Below are 7963 nucleotides of genomic sequence, written 5' to 3'. Positions count from 1 at the left end.
TCCATTGTGTGTATGTATCAAAATTTATTTAACTAGTCTTTTATTGATGACATTTGGGTTGCTTCTAATCATTTCTATTATTCACAATGCTATAATACTCTTGAACATACATAATTTGGTATATGTGTGGGTCTATCTTACTACCCTTGAGGCAGATTTTAAGCCCAACTGTGAGGCTGTAGGAGGGAATTCTCTGGAATGTCATGGCCTAATTTTGCCTCCTTTAACCACTTTGCTTCTTTCCTTGACCTTCAAGCGGGTGCATCTAAGTGCCATTTCGGGATTGTACACCTGAAATCTATGTAATTTGACTAACAATTGTCACCCCAATAAATTTAATAAAATAAAATTTAAAAAAAAAAAAAGAAGAAGAAGGCAGGCAAAGGCATGGTAGGGGTCTAATCCCAAGTGACTAACGATGCCTCCGTTGGCTAAGAATTCCTACTTGGTGACATCTTTATGCCATTTAAGCAGCAGCCGGATGAGAGACTAGTTTTAGAAACCAGAGAGACAATGGAAACACATGAAGCAAGCTGCATGTAAGATGATAAATGGCAACTGATACCTACCTTCTGTGTCAAGGACCAAATGGGGAAGTGTGGGGCTGAGGCTGACTAGGAGAGAGCACACTTCATCTAAAGAAGACAGATTCAGTTCCAGCTGGCAATGGGGGCCCAGTACTCTCAGACCTTCTGAATGTTTAAGAAGCTAGAAATATGGATTGTATGCGAACTCTCCTCAATTTATATACAATAATAATAATAGTGAATACCTATACAGTACTTACTATGTGTAGGTCAGGCACTATTCCAAGTGCTTTAGATATCATAACTCAATATTCATTGTAACTCTATCAGGTAGAGGTCTATTGTTTATCTCCATCTTACAGATGAACAAAGTGAGGCACAGAGAGTTTGAGCAACCTTCCCAGAATCACAAACAGCAGACTCAGGATACAAATGCAAGCCATGCTCTTAATGACTATACTCTTACTGAACTTTTAGTAAACACTCTTATTAAATATCTTATTGCGGAAACCTAAGTCAAATGTAAGCACTGCATAGACCAACAATGCCAAGCCAAACAAAATACCTCTGAAAGCCTCTGGTTGGAGACCTCAGCTTTAGAAGGTGTCTGGCTTAAGGCTGGCTGTTGCTCTCCTGGCCCTGCAGACCTCAAGTGATTCCCCTTGCCATCCTTCAGACCCAGGCCAGGTGTCAACATAGCCTGGAGCCAGGTGAAAGCCCTTTCTGCTGTTTCAGTCACACTGCCTGTGTTTATATTCGCTCTTGAGAACAGAGTGAGGGTACAGGGCCAGGGCCAGTTGGCCTAGCTTTGGGTCCTTAACAGGTCACGAAACTGTGGGTGAAAAGATGCTGGCACTGGTCTTGGAGTTGGAATTCTTGGCTTCTAGTCCCAGCCTTTGGCGCTGTTTTGTTTTTAATGGTTTTCTGTTTAGGGGGGGGAGAAGGAGGGTGGGTCTTTGGGCCTCACTGAGCCTCAGTGTGTTCATCCACAAACCCAAACTAAGAATCCATACCACACAGGGCTATTGTGAGGAGCAGGAAGACACTGGGTGTACATGTGTAGTACACATGGAAGGAGATATTCTTAGCAGGAGAGCTTGTTAGGGGCACAGGAAGCTGGCACTTCCCAGGGGAAGCTACCTCAACATGGAGCCAGGAAAGATGAGCTGTCTCCTCTGAGCCCCCCCTTCTCATGATTAAGTTTTTTATCCCAAGCTCTTTTGTCCACCAGGCCACTTCTATGACCACAAATAAGCCATCTCTAACTCTGGGCACGGATTCCTGGAGTCCAAAGGCATAGGAGAGCCTGAAATTTACCATCAGGGCTTTGTTTGCCAATAAATCTGCCTTTGTCAATTTTCCTGTTCACTATTGTGCTTTTCCACGTTCATTTACATGTTTGTGTGCTGGGTTCAACAAGGCTAAATTCAATATAGGCGTCTCCAACCTTTGCTCACGAAGAGCTATCTATCTATAGCCTTAGCATCTGTGACTATTAGTCTCCTCAAGAAAAAAACTGCTGAAACTGAGACTCAATATTATGGAGAAACCTGGTCATGCATATCATCAAGTACTTTGTGAAAGGGTGGTGTATCCTTGTTGAGAAAAAGCGTCATGCACCAGCAGGGGGGTCATAAGGGAGTGGGCCACGTGGCTGGGAAGGGGGACAGAGATGGCAGGTGAGCAGAACAGATCCAGTGGACAGGCGAGACAAAGGGAGGGGGAAAGGGGATCAACGTGGATGCGCTCCTGTGCTCTAGGGGAGGCAGTGCTGAGTTCTCTGCATCTCTCCAATCTTGTGACAGTGTGATGGTGAGTTAAGGCTGTTCAAACAGATGCCGGTGGAGCCCTGTACAGAGCCCCAGCGAGCCTCCCACTGTGTTCAGTTCCTGTTCTAGCTCCTCTCTACTCAGGGCCACCTACCTTTTACTGTAGATGTGAGTAGAGGCGAGGCCAAAATGGTGAGGTCAGAGTGTGGAGGGTCTTGAAGGGCAGCTTTGGATTTTTCCAAGCAGCTGGAGCTGTTCCAGGGGTAGGATGCCAGGCCACCAGTCCAGGAAGCTCCTAGCACTGTGAGCGGAAGTCTGGGCTGCAAGGACAAGAGGCTGGAGGCTGGAGGCAGGGAGGCCAGTTGTGGGGTAATGAGGAGCTGGGCAGACAATAGCAGTGAGGATGGAAGGATCAGCTGAGGATACAGAACATACACAGAGAGGTATAGGACATCTGGGTTATAGAGGAGTAGGGGACTTAAAGGGACCAAAGGAGGAGTCCCAGATGACTGGTTTCATGGTCCACAGGCCAAGAGGAAAGGCAGGGCTATTAACATAAACGGTGAATTGGCCCCTTAATGGCTCTGGCATCTTTTCATCAAAAGGCCGCCCCTGCAGCCCTGACCTCGCTTTAGTTAGGGCCTGGCTGGACCCGGCTCAGGGTGGAGGCTGCAGGAGCTCTGTCTACTCCTTGGGGTCCAGGAAGGCCTGAGGCCTGGATGGGCTGAAAATAAAGGGCGCCACCCACCCCAGCCGCTCCGGCGTCCCGCCTCTGGCCCCACTTTGGCCTGGCAGGTCGGAAAGCCAAGGACCGCCAGAGGCGGAGGGAAGCAGGCAAGGGCCGGCTAGGGTGGGGGTGGGGGGGGGGGTGGGGGTGGGAGTGGGGGTGGGGGTGGGGGCGGGAACGGGCCTGGACGCCGGGCAGCGCGGAAGTGGGAGAAAGAGAAGGCCTAGAAAGAGCTCGCTCAGCAGCCGCCGCCGGACCCCGCGCCAGGCCCGGTTCGGCGGCTGCGCCTCCGCCTGCCTGACGCCTCCAGCCCGGGTAGGAGGAGCCACAGCACCACCCAGCGGCCGGTGGCAGGGAACAGCAGTCAGGGCTCTTTTGTGGCCCCAGAACAGTCGGGGAGCTCAAAGGAACAGAGCCGCGGAAGAAGGCCTCGAGGCAAGCTAGTGGGAAGCTGGGGGCCATAGTGGTTGATGGACTCTTAAAGCAGACTCTCCATTCATTGTACCCACCAATTCATCCGGCACGTGGCACTAGATAAATCTTACTGCAGGTGAATTGGTAATATCCCTTTTAAGCTCAACAATCTTCCATGGCTTCCGGTGAGTCTCCGTATAAAGCCCAAATTCCCTAGCTTGACCTTAAAGGCCTTCCATGTTTTGAATGCAGGATGTCTTTCAAGCTTCACCTCTCGCCACTCACTCCACACATCCTACTACCGCTCACTCCTGTGCAAATAAACCACTACTCACCCACATCCACATCCATTCACCCAGTGAACTTCTACTTCAGGCCCTGGGAAGACAGGGCACACACACATTGTTGTCTGCTCAGAGCTCCCATTCACAGAGGGAGGCAATGGACAAGAAAACCAACGTATAAACAAGATCATTTCAAGTAGTTACCAGCACTCGATCGCATAAAAAGCCGGGTGATCTCGTAGTGTCTGGGGCAAGAAGGGCACTACCGGACCTAGAGGAGTCAGGAAAGGCCTTTCTGAGAAAGTCACATGTGAGCTGAGATCTGCTAATGAGAAGGAGTCTGCCTCGCAAAAATCGGGAGGAAGAACATTTCAGGCTGAGGAAGGGCATGTTCAAAGGTCTTGAGATAGGCACAAACTTAGTATATCAGGAAAAGAAATAAGGTGGCTTGGCTGGAGGATAGTGAAAGGAGTATACTGGGTGAGATTGGAGAGGTAGGCAAGTGACAAGTCGTGGAGGGAGGGCTGTGTGGGCAATCGTAAGGACTTTCAACTTTATTCTCATTGAGACGGGAAGCTACTGGAGGATTTTAGCAGGGGAGAGACATGATTTGTTGCATTTTTAAAAGATCACCCTGGGTGGACTGTGTGTGTTTGGGGTGAGGGGCTTGATTAGAAGCAGGAAGAGCGGTTAGGAGGCCACTGCAGTGGTCCAGGAGAAAGTGGACGATGGTCTGGTCTAGGTGGGAACAATGGAGTTGGGAGAAATTGCCACATTCTAGAGGTACTTTGAGCAATTTTCTGTTCATGTGTTTTCCTCCCAACCAACCCAGGAGTTTCTTGAGGGCAGATTCCTTGTCTGAGTGATCTTTGGATTCTACACCCCTTTGCAGTTAGTCTAATAGGTTCTCAGTGTTTAGTGAACCTGCACAGAGAATATGACAAGAGGGAATAGTACTAAGTCAGAACTTTAGCCTGGCAGAGGTTTGGGTCTTCTTTCTAGTTACTCTGATGCCTTTCCCCCCTTTTCTTTTTTTGTCCTTCCATGTCTTCTAAAATAATCTAACAGTGTTTTGGGAGGGAAGAAAAAGCAGGAATTATGAGTTCTTGCTCTGTGCTAGGAACTGTACATAACATTTTCAGATATGTTACTTCATTTAAGGTCACTTATTTATTCTTTATAACAACATCTAATCCTATCCCTTCATTTTAGAGGTAAACAGATTAAAAACCCACAAAGGAAAAGGGACTTTCTGAAAGGCAAAGTTGTGTAGCACACAATTTTCACTATTTTGAGTCCTCCCCTAATACTGTTTATCCACAGCCATCATCTAAGGTCGTTTTCAGCCTCTTGTTAATTATTAGTATTGTGCAATGCAAATAAATTGCAGAGTAGAAACTGCAGGCCTTGTAAAAGAGTCAGGGTTTCATGAAGTCAATGAAAATGATGTCGAAGACCATCTCTAATGTCATGTAAAGTCCTTGATAAATGGGATTTGGCAGAAATAGACCAGTTACCCCTGGCAGAAGAGTAAATTGACCTGGGTAATGACAGGATCAAGGCTTCAAAGAGAATGATTGAACTCTCAAAGGATTGCAAGAGGTCCTTGGGATAATTGAAGAAGCTCTCTAATTTTGGAAAAACAAAACAAGGCTCTGTTTATGATTGAGTTACAACCGACACCACAGAAATACAAAGAATCATTAAAGAATATTACGAACAATTATATGCCAACAAGTCTGACAATCTAGAAGAAATGGATAAACTTCTAGAAGCATATAACCTTCCAAGACTGAACCAGGAAGAAATAGAAAATCTAAACAGGTGGATTACTAGCAATGAAATTGAAGTAGTAATCAAAAAACTGATTATGTCATTATGATTGTGCGGCCAAAGTCAATGTCGTGCTCTCACGCACTTTGGTCAGGAAACTGTGATTCCCCCCAATGCTTGCTTCATTTTTGTTTATTCTAGAAATAGTGCATATTTGTGATTGTTTACACATTTTAAATTTAAACAAAAATATTTTCCACATTTTCAATTTTATTTCTCAAAGGCAACTCCCAATCAAACTCTTTTCCCCTTTTCTCCACTCTACTGTGAAATGTTGGTACCCACTTCAAGTGGATTCATTATAAGTGACCTTTTTCTAGTACCACTTATACTCAAAATAACAAGGACTTCATGTACTTCCAGCCTTCTCTTCATCCCATGATTGTCAAGCCTGGCTGCACATTAGAATCACTTATGGAGTTTCTTACACAGTACTGAAGCTGGGACCCCAACTCAGACTAATTAAATCCGAATCTCTGCTTGGGGCCAGCGTGGACACTCTCCAGGTAAGTCTATTGCACAGCCAGGGTTGTGAGCCGTTGCTGCCATGCCTCCTTGCACATGCTGAGGCTGGAAGACATGGAGGCTGTCTACAGTTAGATTGAACTGAAGGGAGAACACCAGGGCCTGGGCCCAGGTCAAAGGGGTTGCTCAGAGTGTTGGGTTGCAGCAGGCCAATGTCCAGGAGTCAAAGGACAATCTGTGGCTGAGAGGACTACTTCTTCGGCACAGCCATTGTGCTCTTTACTCGCTCAGCAATATGGCTGTGCAGTCTCCTCTCATACCTTGCCTCTCTTTCCCGTGCCCAAGACCAAGACAGCCCAGCACCCCTCATGGACATGTGGTAAGACAAAAACTCGAATGTTGTAGTAAGCACATTATGCTTGCCAAACACATATCATGTTATCTTGTGGGTCTATAATGTCTGTCTATTACGGCTGTCACCCAGCACCCAGCACAGTGCTTCACTCACAATAGTAACTGTTCAATAGGCATGTTTTAAATGAATAAGCTGAATACTGATAGAATGTAATAAATACCACGATGAAGGTACAAAGTGTTACAGAAGCACAGAAGAGGACGAGACAGTTTTCAGCTTGGGAGATGGAAAATGTGCAAGTTTTCATAGTGGAGGTGGCATTAGAGCTGGACTTTGAACTGACTGGGTAAGGCAGCGATAGGCAGTGATGGAGAGAGGACATTCCAGGCAGAAGGAACAATGTGAGCAAAGGGCAGGAGACGAGAAGCTGCAGAGCTTATTCAGTGAACAACCAGCAGTGAAATGTGGCTGGAACATGAGTGTGTGATAGTCTGTGGTGGAAGATCAGAGCGGGAGCATAGGATCAGAACACAAAGAGCTGCGGAAGTCATGCTAAGAAGTTTACATTTGATTCTACAGGCAATATGGGGCCATCTGATGTTTTTGATCACGGGTGTCATGTGTTCACTTTAGGAAGATGAGATGTGTACTTTATGGCAGCAGTTCTTTGAACAAAATATTTATCGAGTGCCTCCTAAGTGCCTGAGTGCACTGTGCTGGGGGGAAGGTGGATTGGAGCTGGAGTAATTGAACAAGAGGTTAGTTGGTAGGCCATTGCAGTAGTCCAGGCAAGAGCTACTGAGTGGGAGTGGCGGTGGAAAGGAGGGGAAGGGTTTGACATGTAGCACAGAGGCAGAATTGAAAGAATGTGGTGACCATTTTAGGTGGAGGTGAAGGAAAGAGAAGAAAGACTGAGTGACTAATGACAATAACAATGATCAATATTCGAGCAGCTTCTTTGTGCCAGCTGTTGTGCAAAGTGCTCTGTGTACATCATTTAATTCTCACAATAACCCTTTTGATACATGAGAACATTAGGCTCAAAGAAGTCGAGGAACTTGTGCAAAGTCAGAAAAGTAGGTGGTGCTATACTTTGAACTCATACACTGCTTTGGGAGACCACTTCCTAACATCCGTGCTATGCTGATTTCAGGGGAGTTGCGGTACTTGTGTCTCCTTGGCAAAGGAATTTGACAGCTCAATGAGGACACCAGATTCCCTCCTAATTCACCCTCTTCCCTCCCCCCATTTAAGTGAAAAAGTGGTAATTGTGGATGGCTTTACCTGATGCCCTTCCAGCAGTTCTTCCTGAGTGCCTTTCACTCCTGTGGTGGCAATATGGGCCTGGTAGACTAGAACCAAAGGCTGCAACAAATGTGCAAAACTGGCCATGCCCAGGCTATGTGGGACCTGCAGAAGTATTTAGTCCACACAGAGGTTTATTTGTTTTTGACTTGAACCAACATTTAGAAATTAGAGGGCTTCATGTAAAAACCCTGAGTCCTGACTCCCCTTGAAGAATTAGAACAACTGACAACATTGGGCCCACATTTCCACAAGGCCACCCTAAGCGGGAGCTGTCCTCCATA

This window comes from Rhinolophus sinicus, chromosome X (genome assembly GCF_036562045.2).
Source record: "Rhinolophus sinicus isolate RSC01 chromosome X, ASM3656204v1, whole genome shotgun sequence".
NCBI classification, from domain to species: domain Eukaryota; kingdom Metazoa; phylum Chordata; class Mammalia; order Chiroptera; family Rhinolophidae; genus Rhinolophus; species Rhinolophus sinicus.
The sequence above is the reverse complement of the archived record's forward strand: the minus strand, read 5'-3'. Positions refer to the sequence as shown.